Below are 17,484 nucleotides of genomic sequence, written 5' to 3' on the forward strand. Positions count from 1 at the left end.
AGCTCGGTACTGCTTGCCATGCGGTAGCAGAAGAAACAGTCTATGACTTGGGTGACTGGAGCCTTTGACAATTTTTAGGGCCTTCCTCTGACACTGCCTTGTATTGAGGTCCTGGATATCAGGAAGCTTGGCCCCAGTGATATACTGGGTCATACTGGGTGGCAGGGTAGCCTAGCGGTTAGAGCATTGGACTAGTAACTGAAAGGTTGCCAGATCAAATCCCCGAGCTGACAAGGTAAAAATCTGTTGTTCTGCCCCTGAACAAGACAGTTAACCCACTGTTCCTAGGCTGTCATTGATAATAAGAATTTGTTCTTAACTGACTTGCCTAGTTAAATAAAAGGTTAAAAAAAGTATGCACTACCCTCTCTTGCGCCTTACAGTCAGATGTTGAGCAGTTGCCATACTAGGCGGTGATGCTCTTGATGGTGCAGCTATAGAACATTTTGAGGAGCTAGGGACCCAAATCTTTTCAGTCTCCTGAGGGGGAAATAGTGTTGTCGTGACCTCTTCACAACTGTCTTGGTGGGATTGGACCATGATAGTTTGATGGTGATGTGGACACCAAGGAACTTGAAGCTCTCAACCCGCTCCACTTTAGTACCGTCAATCCTATAGTCCACGATCAGCTCATTTGTCTTGCTTACATTGAGTGAGAGATTGTTGTCCTGGCACCACAGTACCAGGTCTCTGATCTCCTCCCTATAGGCTGTTTCATCGTTGTCGTGATCAAGCCTACCACTGTTGTGTCGTCAGCATACTCAATGATGGTGTTGGAGTCGTGCTTGGCCATGCAGTCGTGAGTGAACAGGGAGTACAGGACGGGACTAGGTACACACCCCTGAGGGGCCCCAGTGTTGAGGATCAGCGTGGCAGATGTGTTGTTGCCTACCCTTACCACCTGGGGGCAGCCCGTCAGGAAGTCCAGGATCCAGTGGGAGGTGTTTAGTCCCAGGGTCCTTGGCTCAGTGATGAGCTTTTTGGGCACTATGGTGTTGAATGCTGAGCTGTAGTCAAATAACAGCATTCTCACATAGGTGTTCCTTTTCTCCAGTTGGGAAAGGACAGTGTGGAGTGCGATTGAGATTGCGTCATCTGTGGATCTGTTGGGGGGTATGTGAATTAGGTGGGTCTAGGGATTCTGGTATAATGGTGTTGATGTGAGCCATGACCAGCCTTTCAAAGCACTTCATGGCAACCGACGTGAGTGCTACGTGGTGGTAATCATTTAGGCAGGTTACCTTCGCTTTCTTGTGCACAGGGACTATGGTGTTCTGTTTGTGAATGTTGACCTGTTTAATGGTCTTGCTCACATCGGCTACGGAGAGCGTGATCACACAGTCGTCCGGAACAGCTTGTGCTCTCATGCATGCTTCATTATTGCTTGCCTTGAAGCGAGCACAAAAGGCATTTAGCTCGGCTGGAAGGCTCGTGTCCCTGGGAAGTTCGCTGCTGGGTTTCCCTTTGTAGTCAGTAATAGTTTTCAACCCCTGCCACATCAGACAAGTATCAGAGCCGGTGTAGTAGGATTCAATCTTAGTCCTGTATTGATGCTTTACCTTTTTGATGGTTCCTCTGAGGGCATAGCAGGATTTCTTAGAGCCCGGATTAGTGTCCTGCTCCTTGAAAGCGGCAGCTCTAGCCTTTAGCTCAATGCGGATGATGCCGGTAATCCATGGCTTCTGGTTGGGAAATTGTTGATACATTGTCAAAACACTTATTGATGAAGCAGGTGACTGTGGTGGTATACTCCTCAATGCCATTGGATGAATCCTGGGAACATATTCCAGTCTGTGCTAGCAAAACAGTCCTGTGGCATAGCATCCACGTCATTTGACCACTTCCGTATTGAGTGAGTCATTGGTATTTCTATTTCCTGCTTTAGGTTTTGCTTGTAAGCTGGAAACAGGGGGATAGAATTATATTCAGATTTGCCAAATGGAGGGCGAGGGAGAGCTTTGTATGCGTCTCTGCGTGTGGAGTAAAGGTGGTCTAGAGTTTTTTCCCTCTGGTTGCACATGTGACATGCTGGTAGAAATGAGGGAAAATGGATTTAAGTTTCCCTGCATTAAAGTCTCCGGCTACTAGCAGCGCCGCTTCTGGATGAACCTTTTCTTGTTTACTTATAGCCTTATACGGCAGGTTGAGTACGGTCTTAGTGCCAGCATCGGTCTGTGGTGGTAAATAGACGGCTACAAATAATATAGATGAGAACTCTCTTGGCAGATAGTGTGGTCTACAGCTTATCATGAGGAATTCTACCTCAAGCGAGAAATACCGCGAGACATTTTTAATATTAGACATCGCGCACCAGCAGTTATTGGCAAATTGACACACACCCCCACCCTTCGTTTTACCAGACGTAGCTGCTCTGTCCTGCCGAAACACGGACAAGCCCGCCAGCTGTATATTATCTGTGTCGTCGTTCAGCCAGGTCTCTGTAAAACATAATATTTGATTTAGGAGACTCATTTGTGACTGACAGTACTGGAAATATAATATATGCATGCAAAGGTACAAGGTAAAGTACCGTACACACCTATTGGGACGTTTTTATTTTATTTAACCAGGCAAGTCAGTTAAGAACAAATGATTATTTACAATGGTTGCCTAGGAACAGTGGGATAACTACCTTGTTCAGGGGCAGAACAACAGATTTTTATCATGTCAGCTCAGGGATTCGATCTTTTGGTTACTGGCCCAACACTCTAACCACTAGGCTAACCTCAGCCCTATCCTCTCCATCTCTCAAAACAATCTCACCTATTCCCCCTCCTCCCTTTCACCCCCCCCAAACTTTCCCTCTCACCACCCCTCAACCCTGTCTCCCCCTTAACCCTCGCCTGCTGGGGTGAAACCCAACTCTGGGTTAAATTTAGGGCCAGTGTGACTCAATGCTCACTGAGACACTTCTCCGCAAACCTCTCTCTCTCTCTCACTCACTCCAAGCCGTTGCATATCATTAACAACTGTTATTGAACAATAGTAACCATATATACAGTAATTAAATTGTAAGATCTGCGTATTAACCTAATTAGACCCTTTAGTGCAGATAGTTATATAGTATTTACCTAGATATTGCATTTTATTTAACCATGGTGAAAAAGCCAAAACAGGTGACCAAAGCATTCCAAATATCAGATGGATCTTCTCACCCATGATGCGATGTCTCTATACCAGGCTTCTCAAACTATAGACTACTGACTGACTATAGTCTACTGACCCAGACTATAGCCTGACCCAGACTATAGCCTACCGACTATAGCCTACTGACTGACCATAGTCTACTGCCCCAGACTATAGCCTACCGACTCAGACTATAGCCTACCGACTCAGACTATAGCCTACTGACTGACTACAGCGTACTGTCCAAGACTATAGTCCACTGACCCAGACTATAGTCTACTGACTGACTATAGACTAATGACTGACTACAGCCTACTGTCCAAGACTATAGTCCACTGACCCAGACTATAGTCTACTGACTGACTATAGCATACTGACTGACTACAGCCTACTGACCCAGACTATAGCCTGCTGACTGACTATAGCCTACTGACCCAGGTCATAGCCTGCTGACTGACTATAGCCTACTGACCCAGACTATAGCCTACTGACCCAGACAATAGCCTACTGACCCAGACAATAGCCTACTGACCCAGACTATAGCCTGCTGACTGACTAGTCTACTGCCCAGGTCTAGCCTGCTGTCATAGCCTGCTGACAGACTATAGCCTACTGACCCAGACTATAGCCTACTGACCCAGACAATAGCCTACTGACCCAGACAATAGCCTACTGACCCAGACAATAGCCTACTGACCCAGACTATAGCCTACTGACCCAGACTATAGCCTGCTGACCCAGACTATAGTCTGCTGACTGACTATAGCCCACTGACCCAGACTCATAGCCCACTGACCCAGACTATAGCCCACTGACCCAGACTATAGCCCACTGACCCAGACTATAGCCCACTGACCCAGACCATAGTCTACTGACCCAGACCATAGTCTACTGACCCAGACCATAGTCTACTGACCCAGACCATAGTCTACTGACCCAGACCATAGTCTACTGACCCAGACTATAGTCTACTGACTGACTATAGCCCACTGACCCAGACTATAGCCCACTGACCCAGACTATAGCCCACTGACCCAGACTATAGCCTACTGACCTAGACAATAGTCTACTGACCCAGACTATAGGCTACTGACTGACTAAAGACTACTGACTGACTAACTGAATATAGCCTACTGACCCAGACTATAGCCCATTGACCAAGACTATAGCCTACTGACTGACTATTCAGACTGATGTTGTTGTGTTAATGGAGCCGAACATTAAGTGATTTACTTCCAGGTCACACAGCTGTCTTGACCCCTGGCCTGGCTGAGAGAGGTTGTGACCTCTGGAGCTGGGGCTGTGCTGACAGAAACATACCAACAGAAAGACACTGTCTGTGTCTCTGTGTGTGTACAGAGAACAGCTCAAAATGCGCAAACTGGCTCTAACCAGAACAGAAAGGGGAGTGGGAGGCCCCGGTGTACAAATGAGCAAGAGGACAAGTACATTAGAGTGTCAATTTTGAGAAACAGATGCCTCACAAGTCCTCAACTGGCAGCTTCATTAAATAGTACCTGCAAAACACCAGTCTCAATGTCAACAGTGAAGAGGCGATTCCAGGATGCTGGCCAGTTGAGGACATGTGAGGTGTCTGTTTCTGTGAAGGGAGTAGTACACAGCGTTGTACGAGATCTTCCGTTTTTTTGGCAATTTCTTACATGGAATAGCCTTCATTTCTCAGAACAAGAATAGAGTTTCAGAAGAAAGTTTGTTTCTGACCATTTTGAGCCTGTAATCGAAACCCATAAATGCTGATGCTCCAGATACTCAACTACTCTAAAGAAGGCCAGTTTTATTGCTTCTTTAGTCAGAACAACAGTTTAACAGCTGTGCTAACATAATTGCAAAATAGTTTTCTAATGATTAATTAGCCTTTTAAAATGATAAACTTGGATTAGCTAACACAACGTGCCATTGGAACACAGAAGTGATGGTTGCTGATAATGGGCCTCTGTACGCCTATGTAGATATTCCATTAAAAATCTGCCAGTTTCAGCTACAATAGTCATTTACAACATCAACAATATCTACACTGTATTTGTGATCAATTTGATGTTATTTTAATGGACAAAAACATTTTTGCTTTTATTTCAAAAACAAGGAAATGTCTAAGTGACCACAAACCTTTGAATGGTAGTTTATGTGTGTGTGTGTGTGTGTGTGTGCGCATTTGTGACCTTGAAGTGAAAACCTGTATAGATAAACTGCTCCTCTTACAACATGGGACATACCTCACTACATAAGCCCAGTCCACCATCCTCAGAAGGTGTTTAGCTAGCTTACTTAAAAATCTTGTAGGAAATTATCCCCGGCCGTGCCAAGGTATTGAATAAATAAACAGTATTAAGATAGTGTACCAGTTTCAACAGCTCCACACACCCTTCTCCCACTTTTCTCTCCCCCTCTGTAACCCACCATAGTGATCAACACACACACACACACACACACACACACACACACACACACACACACACACACACACACACACACACACACACACACACACACACACACACACACTCTCTCTCACAGACACACACACACAGCCCCATCATAGTGATCATCCCTGTGTGATAGACGTGGGTACCTCCAGTGGGGGGATATTAAGCCTGTAAATAGTGTGACTAATTTAGATGTCTTATTTTTATCTGACCTCTGGTCCCATAGACACTCTGCTATGGCCAGGGATTAAGGATTTGCCTTGGGCAAGAGGCCACCACGTCTCTGCAACCTCCAAGACAGAGAGAGGGAGGAGAAGAGGGAGAGGGGAAAGACACAGGAGAGAAGAGGAGGGGGACAGAGGAAGGAGAGGGGCCTCCTTGGGTAGACCTCAACTCTATCCTAGCACCTCTAAGGGAAAGAAAGAGAGAAGAGGAGAGGAAAGAGAGGAAGAGCAGAGAGAGAAGGAGAGGGAGAAAAGGGGGAATTGAGGCAGCCTTAGCCAGCTTTCCAACCATTCAGCCATTACAATGAGCCCGTCCTCCTATAGCTCCTCCCACCAGCCTCCACTGATGAGGATTTAAAATGATGAAGCTGAGGAGAAGGTGACATGACCATAGAAATACAATGAATAGAATGGGCTTGGAACCTCTAACCCTGGAAATGAGACTGGTAAAATCATGTGTACACTCCCAATGCCTGCCTGGTACTGTGATGCAATCATTTCCATGGTAATGTAGAATGCTCATTCAAAGGATGCTAAGTGATGCTGCTCATTTGAAGCATTTTTTTAAATGTCAGTTGAATTGATTCAATAATTCACAGCACAGATTGATGGGTACACTTTCTGCTTTGCTCTTATGGGTATACTCAAAATGGCTGCGAGTCCACCCATTTTGTCATCATTGACTTGAATGGGGACACCTGTTCTATTCATAATTATTCTATGGACATAACTTCATCCCTTCACGTGTTCACAGGGAAGTGATGCTGTATAAATACATTGAACCTGTCTGCTCACATTTCCTGCTATAGGAATATCTATTTATATCCATGAAAACAGTGATAGCTTTTACAAGACTGAAGTCTTAGGAGCATTCTGACCACCATACCAGAGATGGATATCAATTAGAGGGATCTTAACTTTTCCCATACACTGAGTATACAAAACATTAAGAACACCCGCTCCCTCTGCAGTTTCCTGAAGTCCACGATCAGCTCATTAATTTTGTTGACGTTGAGGGAGAGATTGTTTTACTGGCACCACACCGCCAGGGCCCTCACCTCCTCCCTGTAGGCTGCCTCATCATTATTGGTAATCAGCCCTACTACTGTTGTGTTGTCTGCAAATTTGATCATTGAGTTGGAGGCATGTGTGGCCACCCAGTCATGGGTGAACAGGGAGTACAGGAGGGGGCTGAGCACGCACCCTTGTGGGGCCCATGTGTTGAGGATCAGCGAAGTGGAGATGTTGTTTCCTACCTTCCCCACTTGGGGGTGGCCCGTCAGAAAGTCCAGGACCAAGTTGCACAAGGCAGGGTTCAGACCCAGGGCCCCGAGCTTAATGATGAGCTTGGAGGGTACTGTGGTGTTGAAGGCTGAGCTTAAGTCAATGACCAGCATTCTTACGTAGGTATTCCTCTTGTCCAGACGGGATAGGGCAGTGTGATAACGATTCCATCGTCTGTGTATCTATTGGGGCGGTAAGCAAATTGAAGTGGGTCTAGGGTGTCAGGTAAGGTGGAGGTGATATGATTCTTAACTATCCTCTCATAGCACTTCATGATGACAGAAGTGAGTGCTACGTGGCGATACTCATTTAGTTCAGTTACCTTTGCTTTCTTGGGTACAGGAACGATGGTGGACATCTTGAAGCAAGTGGGGACAGCAGACTGCGATAAGGAGAGATTGAATATGTCTGTAAACACTCCAGCCAGCTGGTCTGCGCATGCTCTGAGGACACGGCTAGGGATGCAGTCTGGGCTGGCAGCCTAGCGAGGGTTAACACGCATAAATGTCTTACTCGTGTCTGGCCACGGAGAACGAGAGCCCACAGTCCTTGGGAGAGGGCTGCGTTGGTGGCACAGTGCTTTTTACATTTTATTCAACCTTTATTTAACCAGGAAAAGCCCATTGAGACCCAGAGACTCTTTTTCAAGGGAGACCTGGCCAGGAAGGCAGCAACAATCAATACATTACAAAATGAAAACATACAACACAACATGATCCAGCCTTAAAAAGCATTTACACTCATCTGTAACAGTCTCCCATCAAAATGTAAAATTCATTCAGTGGCACTAACATATCTAGATGAAGCATGGATTGTAGATTATTCCATGTGTCTGGGGCACAAGAAGAGAATGCAGTCTTGCCTAAATACTGCGAATGTCCTGGGCTTTAAGTAGCAACCACCTAGCATACCGGGTATGGTAACTGCAGGTGGTGAAGGAGACCAGACTACAGAGGGAAAGAGTGAGTTCACCCAAAGGGGCTTTGTAGATGAACACATACAAATGTATCTTTCTGCGCATATAAAGTGAGGTCCAACCAACCATTTGGTACAATGTGCAATGGTGAGTGAGTGACTTGGCATTTGTAATAAAGCGCAAGGATGCATGATAAACAGAGTCCAGTCTCTGTAAGACGGAGGAGGCTGTGTGCATATACAACAAGTCACCATAATCAATTACAGAGAAAAAAGTGGCCTGAACAAGCTTCTTTCTAGCCATAAGCGGGAAGCAAGCCTTATTCCAAAAATAAAAACCCAATTTCAATTTAAGCTTTGTCACAAGATTATCCACATGAACTTTAAAGGACAACTTGTCATCCAACCAAATACCTATTTGGAGGATGACACTTTTTCAATGGATAAGCCACCAGATGTGACAATGCTAACGTTCTCTGGCAGAGTTCTAGCTGTGGTAAAGGTCATGAATTTAGTTTTTTGTACATTCAAGACCAGTTTGAGACCACAAAGGGAGGCCCGCAGTGACTGAAAAGCAGTCTGGAGCTCTTCAACAGCCTGAACCAGAGAAGGAGCACATGAATATATACAGTTGAAGTCAGATGTTTACATACACCTTAGCCAAATACATTTAAACTCAGGTTCACACAATTCCTGACATTTAATCCAAATAAAAATTCCCTGTTTTAGGTGAGTTAGGATCACCACTTTATTTTAATGTGAAATGTCAAAATAATAGTAGAGAGAATTATTTATTTCAGCTTTAATTTATTTTGTCACATTGCCAGTGGGTCAGAAGTTTACATACACTCAATTAGTATTTGGTAGCATTGCCTTTAAATTGTTTAATTTGGGTCAAACATTTTGGGTAGCCTTCCACAAGCTTCCCACAATAAGTTGGGTGAATTTTGGCCCATTCCTCCTGACAGAGCTCGTATAACTGAGTCAGGTTTGTAGGCCTCCTTGCTCGCACACGCTTTTTCAATTCTGCCCACAAATGTTCTATAGGATTGAGGTCAGGGCCACTCCAATACCTTGACTTTGTTGTCCTTAAGCCATATGGCGGCAGGGTAGCGTAGTGGTTAGACTGTTGGACTAGTAACCAGAAGGTTGCAAGTTCAAACCCCCAAGCTGACAAGGTACAAATCTGTCATTCTGAACTGACAATTAACCCACTGTTCCTAGGCCATCATTGAAAATAAGAATTTGTTCTTGACTTGCCTAGTTAAATAAAAAAGGTACAATTTTTTTTTAAATGCCACAACTTTGGAAGTATGCTTGGGGTCATTGTCCATTTGGAAGACCCATTTGCAACCAAGCTTTAACTTCCTGACTGATGTCTTGAGATGTTGCTCCAATAAATCCACATAATTTTCCTACCTCATGATGCCATCTATTTTGTGAAGTGCAGCAGTCCCTCCTGCAGCAAAGGACCCCCACAACATGATGCTGCCACCCCCTGTGCTTCACGGTTGGGATGGTGTTCTTCGGCTTTGCAAGCCTCCCCTTTTCTCTCCAAAGATAACAATGGTCATTATAGCCAAACAGTTCTATTTTTGTTTCATCAGACCAGAGGACATTTCTACAAAACGTCCTTTGCTGTGGTTCTGGGATTGATTTGCACTTTTCGGCACCAAAGTACGTTCATCTCTCGGAGACAGAACGTGTCTCTTTCCTGAGCAGTATGACGGCTACGTGGCCCCATGGTCTTTATACTTGCGTACTATTGTTTGTACAGATGAACGTGGTAACGTTTGGAAATTGTTCCCAAGGATGAACCAGATTTGTGGAGGTCTACAATTTTGTTTTGAGGTCTTGGCTGATTTCTTTTGATTTCCCATGATGTCAAGCAAAGAGGTACTGAGTTTGAAGGTAGGCCTTGAAATACATCCACAGGTACACCTCCAATTGACTCAAATGATGTCAATTAGCCTATCAGAAGCTTCTGAAGCCATGACATAGTTTTCGGGAATGTTCCAAGCTGTTTAAAGGCACAGTTATTTATTGTATGTAAACTTCTGACGCACTGGAATTGTGATACAGTGAATTATAAGTGAAATAATCTGTCTGTAAACAATTGTTGGAAAATTTATTTGTGTCATGCACAAAGTAGATGTCCTAACTGACTTGCCAAAACTATAGTTTGTTCACAAGAAATTTGTGGAGTGGTTGAAAAACTAGTTTAAATGACTCCAACCTAAATGTATGTAAACTTCTGACTTCAACTGTAACTGTATCATCTGCTTATAGATATAACTTCGCTGGTTGCATCCCATTTCCCAAATCATTAATAAAAATTGTGAGCAACACAGGAGCTAAAATGGAACCCTGGGACACACCTCTATTAATCTCAAGAAAGCTAGAGTTGTGATTGTCAGTATATACACACTGTGTCTGTCAGAAAGATAGTTCCAAACCAAGCTCCTGCCCCTTTAGTCTAGCTAGCAAAAATTAATGGTCAACTGAATCAAAGGCCTTTGATAAATCCACAAACAGAGCAGCTCAATATTGCTTTTTATCAAGTGCATTAATGATGTCGTTTGCCACCCACTGCCATAGCTGCAGTTGTGGTGCTGTGCTCCGATCTAAAGCCAGACTGAACCCCACTCAGTATGTTATTTGCCACTGCCATAGCTGCAGTTGTGGTGCTGTGCTCCCGATCTAAAGCCAGACTGAACCCCACTCAGTATGTTATTTGCCACTGCCATAGCTGCAGTTGTGGTGCTGTGCTCCGATCTAAAGCCAGACTGAACCCCACTCAGTATGTTATTTGCCACTGCCATAGCTGCAGTTGTGGTGCTGTGCTCCGATCTAAAGCCAGACTGAACCCCACTCAGTATGTTATTTGCCACTGCCATAGCTGCAGTTGTGGTGCTGTGCTCCGATCTAAAGCCAGACTGAACCCCACTCAGTATGTTATTTGCCACTGCCATAGCTGCAGTTGTGGTGCTGTGCTCCCGATCTAAAGCCAGACTGAACCCCACTCAGTATGTTATTTGCCACTGCCATAGCTGCAGTTGTGGTGCTGTGCTCCGATCTAAAGCCAGACTGAACCCCACTCAGTATGTTATTTGCCACTGCCATAGCTGCAGTTGTGGTGCTGTGCCCCGATCTAAAGCCAGACTGAACCCCACTCAGTATGTTATTTGCCACTGCCATAGCTGCAGTTGTGGTGCTGTGCTCCGATCTAAAGCCAGACTGAACCCCACTCAGTATGTTATTTGCCACTGCCATAGCTGCAGTTGTGGTGCTGTGCCCCGATCTAAAGCCAGACTGAACCCCACTCAGTATGTTATTTGCCACTGCCATAGCTGCAGTTGTGGTGCTGTGCTCCGATCTAAAGCCAGACTGAACCCCACTCAGTATGTTATTTGCCACTGCCATAGCTGCAGTTGTGGTGCTGTGCTCCGATCTAAAGCCAGACTGAACCCCGCTCAGTATGTTCTTTTCAATTAACTGTGAGTTCTGTGAGTTCACTAGGGATTCATAGATTTTGGCCAGCATAGGGAGTTTAGAGACAGGATGCATCTGAGGGATCTCCACCCTTTAGTAGTGGGAGGACATAAGCTGATTTCCAAATGCTGGGTATGGAATTGGTCAAGAGACTCAAGTTGAAAATGTGAGCCACAGGTTCAGTAATAATACCAGCTGCTATCTTTAAGCTCTCTGGGATATGTGGGACGCTAGTGTCCCACCTGGCCAAAAGCCAGGGAAAATGCAGAGCGCCAAATTCAAATAAATTACTATAAAAATCAAACTTTCATTAAATCCCACATGCACGATAGCAAATGAAAGCTACGCTTGTTGTGAATCCAGCCCACATGTCAGATTTCAAAAAGGCTTTTCGGCAAAAGCAAACGATACTATAATCTGAGGATAGCACCATAGTAAACAAAGAGAGAAAGCATATTTCAACCTTTCAGGTGCGTCACAAAATGCAGAAATAAAAATGTAATTCATGCCTTACCTTTGACGTGCTTCTTTTGTTGGCACTCCAATATGTCCCATAAACATCACAAATGGTCCTTTTGTTAAATTAATTCCGTCAATATATATCCAAAATGTCCATTTATTTGGCGCGTTTGATCCAGAAAAACACTGGTTCCAACCTGACCAATGTCACTACAAAATATCTCAAAAGTTACCTGTAAACTTTGCCAAACATTTCAAACGACTTTTGTAATACAACTTTAGGTATTTTTTTACGTAAATAATCGATTAAATTGAAGACAGGATGATCTGTGTTCAATACAGGAAGAAAACAAACTGTAGCATGCTTTCTGGTCACGCGCCTCTATCTAACAGTACACTTCAAGTGACCCTCGTTCAAGATGGCCGTACTTCTTCATTACACAAAGGAAAAACCTCAACCAATATCTAAAGACTGTTGACATCCAGTGGAAGCGATAGGAACTGCAAGAAGGTCCCTTAGATATCTGGATTCCCAATGAAAGCCCATTGAAAAGAGAGTGACCTCAGGATTTCCCCTGCTAAATAAGTTCTGTTATACTCACAGACATGATTCAAATAATATGTATATCTTATCTTCTGGGGATGAGTAGCAGGCAGTTGACTTTGGGCATGCATTTCATCCGGATGTGAAAATACTGCCCCCTGTCACCAAGAAGTTAAGAGGTAGCGGTCCAGGTTGTCTGGACCTGCAGACTTTTTAGTGTCTATTGCCTTTAATGCTTTATAGACCTCAGTATAAGAAACAGGCTCAAAGTTAAAATGGTTCACATGAGGGCCTATATCATAGTTGACTGTAGCCGAGTTTACATTAGAGGCCTGGGCCCCACCATTATCAAAAACTGACCCAGCAGATATGAAGTGCTTGTTAAAAGCCCCTACAATATCGGCTTTATCCTTCACAGCCAAAGGATACATTAGAACCTGATACTGATTTGATTAGCTTACAGAACTTGGTAGGGTTGTTTAGGTTCTCTGTCACTGCATTTAAATAGTAATCTGATTTGGACTTCCTGATCAATCCTGTGCAATTGTTTCTTAGCACTCTGAAGGAGGCCCAGTCAACAGGAGCATTTGTATGTCAAGCTTGAGCCCAATAGATATTTCTCTTTCTAATTAATTCTGCCAAGTTATCTGAAAACCAGGGATTGTCCCTTCCACTGATTCTAAATGTCTTCACAGGGGCATGCTTAGTCCCAGGCAGTGTCAGCATCGGGAATCAGACTTACTGTCAACATTATGGTACAGATCATGTAAGAATGCTTGCTCATCAAATTGTCTAAAATGTCATTTAAAAATATAACGGGGTTTGGCTTTGGTCATTTTTGTATTTCTAACACAAGTAATTGCACAGTGATCACTGACATCATTACAGAATATCCCAGTCGATGTGTATTTGTGAGGGGTCTTCGTTAGAATAATGTCCAATAGCGTTGATTTGTTAGGTGCTCTTGGATTCGGTCTTGTAGGCGCATTAATTAATTGAGCGAGATTCAGAGAGTCACACAGTTCTTTAAAAGAGTTCCATACAGATGTAAGCATGTCCCAGTTCAAATCTCCTAAAATAATGAATTCAGAGTGATTAAGCTTGCAGGACATCAGAAAGAGAGTTGAGAGCGTGTCCCGAAGTCGAGGGCGGTCTGTAGCAGCCGACTGCAGTGATGTGGGAGTCCTTATATATGTTCACTTTAACCGCAAGCAATTCAAAATGTTTGGCTTTTGGAAATCGAGAGAATTTCAGAGGTGTTAAACTCTGATTTCACATAAATTGCAATCCACCCTACTTTACTCATCTGATCATTCTTAAAACCATGTACCCATTATCTGACTCAGATTTATTTAGCCAAGTTTCTGATAAAAAACATTACGTCTACATTTGTCATTTTGGCCCATTTTCTAATCATGTCTATTTTTGGAAATAGACTTCTGACGTTAACATGCAAGAGGCCAAAATCTGCTTTGTTTTTAAAATCATAGAGAGTCGGTAGAGATAGCATGGGATCTACCGGCCCAGGGTTTGGTCGCATGTTACCAGAGATCAACAATAAAAGCATAACAATCTCAGTTGCCCAAGTGTGAGGACTTGGTGGAGCCTGCACCATTGTTAATAAAACGTACTGAGTCTAAGCCCCAGAGCGGGCGAAGAAGGTATTTAGCTTGTCTGAAAGCAAGACGTCACTGTCCGTGACGTGGCGCGTTTTACCTTCGTAGTCCGTGATTGTCTGTAGATCCTGCCACATATGTCTCATGTCTGAGCCATTGAATTGTGACTCCACTTTGTTTCTGTACTGACATTTTGCCTGTTTGATTGCCTTATGGAGGGAATAACTACACTGTTTGTATTCTACCATATTCCCAGTCACCTTGCCATTGTTAAATGCGGTGGTTCGTGCTTTCAGTTTGCGCGAATGCTGCCATCTATCCATGGTTTCTGGTTAGGTTTTAATAGTAACAGTGGGAACAACATCCCCTATACACTTCCTGAAGAACTCAGTCACCGTGTCCGTGTATACTTCAATGTTATTCTCAAAGGGTACCCAGAACATATCCAGGCGGCGTGATCAAATCAATCTTGAAGCATGAATTCCGATTGGTCAGACCAGCATTAAATCGACCTTAGCACGGGTACGTCCTGTTTGAGTTTCTGACTATAGGAAGGGAAGAGCAAAATGGAGTTGTGATCTGATTTGCCAAAGGGAGGGTGGGGGAGGCCCTTGTAGGCATCTCGAAAAGGGGGAGTAGCAGTGGTCAAGTGTTTTAGCAGAGCGAGTACTACAGTAAATGTGTTGATAGAACTTCGGTAGCGTTTTCCTCAAATTTGCTTTGTTAAAATCCCCAGCTACAATAAATGCGGCCTCAAGATATGTGCTTTCCAGTTTGCATAAAGTCCAGTGTAGTTCCTTGAGGGTGGCCGTGGTATCGGCTTGAGGGGGAATATACATGGCTGTGACTATAACCGAAGAGAATTCTCTTTAGAGGTAATAGGTAGTATTTGATTGTGAGGTATTCTAGGTCGGAGGAACAAAAGGACTTGAGTTTCTGTTTGTTATCACAATCACACAATCACCCACTTCGTCCCGGAGAGTTCTTTATTCCTGTCTGTGCGATGTACTGAGAACCCAGCTGGCTATATGGACGGAGAAAGTATATCCCGAGAGAGCCATGATTCCGGAAACAGAGTATGTTACAGTCCTTGGTGTCTTCGTGGAAGGGGTTCCTCGCCCTGAGCTCGTCTACTTTATTGTCCAGAGACTGAAAATAAGCGGGTAATATAGTTGGAAGTGGTGGATGGTGTGCACAACTCCTGAGTCGGACTAGAAGTCCACTCCGAATACCTCTTCTCCACCGGCAGGGTCTTGGAGCAGCCTCTGGGATAAGTTAAATTGCCCTGGGGGGTAGAAACAAAGGATCCAATTCGGGAAAGTCGTATTCCTGGCGGTAATGTTGATGATTTACCGTCGCTCTGATATCCAAAAGTTATTTCCGGCTGCATGTAATAACACAAAAAACTAAATACTGCAAAGCTGCAATGTCTGTTAGCGCCATCTTGCCACATCGGAGAAATTGAAGCTGTTCCAAGGGTAAAAGGAGGGGGGGAGGATGAGGGTGCAACTCAATATTAGGAAGGTGTTCCTAATGTTTGGTATACTCAGTATACTCAGATGAATGGGGGGCCATGAAATCTCATACATGAAGAAGCAACGAGAATTCAGATTCTCTTATTGAAGACAGGCCAGGAGAGAACGAGGGAGGACTAGGTTCTCTACAGCGTCAGATATTTATGTCATCACACCAGCAGGACAGACAAGCTCATAACACTTGAGCACAGAACATTATTGAGGTCAGAGAAAGAGAGACGGAGGGACAGAGACAGCCAGCTTCAAGTTCCTTGTCGGCCACATCACAGCCTCAGGAGGCTGACAAGAGTGGTGCGGTCAGTCCAGTACATTACTGTGGCCGAGCTCCCTGCCATCTAGGACCTCTATATCAGGCGGTGTCAGGGAAAGGACAAAAAATGACCAAAGACTCCAGCCACCCAAGCCATAGACTGTTCACACTGCTACCGTCCGGGCAAATGGTACTGGAGCATTGGCTCTTGGACCAATAGGCTTTGAGTCAGCTTCTACCCGTATGCCATAAGAATGGCACCCAAACTATCTGCATTGACTATCTTGCACTGACCATACGCACACACACTAGATTAAATACTGTATACAAACCATATGCACACACTAACTCACACACATTACATTGACACTCCCACACATACTCACAAGCACAGACATGCAGACCAACACAAACACACATACATACACAATACACATCATTTGCTGCTGCTACTCTGTTCTTTATTTTACTCTTATTATTATTTATTCTGATGCACAGTCACTTTACCTTGCCGTCATGTACATATCTACCTCAAATACCTCATACCTCTGCACATTGATCTGGTACTAGTACTACCTGTATATAGCTTAATTCTTGATCTGCTACTGGTACTCTTGTATATAGATCCATTCTTGTATTTTATTTTATTCCTTGTGTTACAATTTTTATTTTTTTACATTGTTGGGAAGAGCTCATAAGAAAGCATTTCATGGTAAAGTCTATACAAGTTGTCACGAATAAAATTTGATTTGCAAATGAGAAGTGGACGGATGGACAGACGGCAGAGAGTGAGAGGTGGACAGACAGCAGAGGTGGACAGACGGCAGAGAGTGAGAGGTGGACAGACGGCAGAGAGTGAGAGGTGGACAGACGGTAGAGAGTGAGAGGTGGACAGACGGTAGAGAGTGAGAGGTGGACAGACGGGCAGAGAGTGAGAGGTGGACAGACGGCAGAGAGTGAGAGGTGGACAGACGGCAGAGTGAGAGGTGGACAGACGGCAGAGAGTGAGAGGTGGACAGACGGCAGAGAGTGAGAGGTGGACAGACGGCAGAGAGTGAGAGGTGGACAGACGGCAGAGAGTGAGAGGTGGACAGACGGCAGAGTGAGAGGTGGACAGACGGCAGAGAGTGAGAGGTGGACAGACGGCAGAGAGTGAGAGGTGGACAGACGGCAGAGAGTGAGAGGTGGACAGACGGGCAGAGTGAGAGGTGGACAGACGGTAGAGAGTGAGAGGTGGACAGACAGCAGAGTGAGAGGTGGACAGACGGTAGAGAGTGAGAGGTGGACAGACGGGCAGAGAGGTGGACAGACGGTAGAGTGAGAGGTGGACAGACAGCAGAGTGAGAGGTGGACAGACAGCAGAGTGAGAGGTGGAGACGGGTGGAGAGTGAGAGGTGGACAGACGGTAGAGAGTGAGAGGTGGACAGACGGTAGAGAGTGAGAGGTGGACAGACGGTAGAGAGTGAGAGGTGGACAGACGGGCAGAGAGTGAGAGGTGGACAGACGGGTAGAGAGTGAGAGGTGGACAGATGGGTAGAGAGTGAGAGGTGGACAGACGGTAGAGAGTGAGAGGTGGACAGACGGTAGAGAGTGAG

General features: G+C 44.8%; 1 protein-coding gene across 1 annotated transcript in view; it reads right to left on the reverse strand.

Annotated features, from left to right (window-relative positions):
• clcn1b (chloride channel, voltage-sensitive 1b) overlaps nt 1-17,484 on the reverse strand; it is a 52,390-nt gene that overhangs the window by 34,243 nt on the left and 663 nt on the right. The window lies entirely within an intron of this gene.

This window comes from Oncorhynchus tshawytscha, linkage group LG23, assembly GCF_018296145.1.
Source record: "Oncorhynchus tshawytscha isolate Ot180627B linkage group LG23, Otsh_v2.0, whole genome shotgun sequence".
In the NCBI taxonomy this organism is placed as follows: Eukaryota; Metazoa; Chordata; class Actinopteri; order Salmoniformes; family Salmonidae; genus Oncorhynchus; species Oncorhynchus tshawytscha.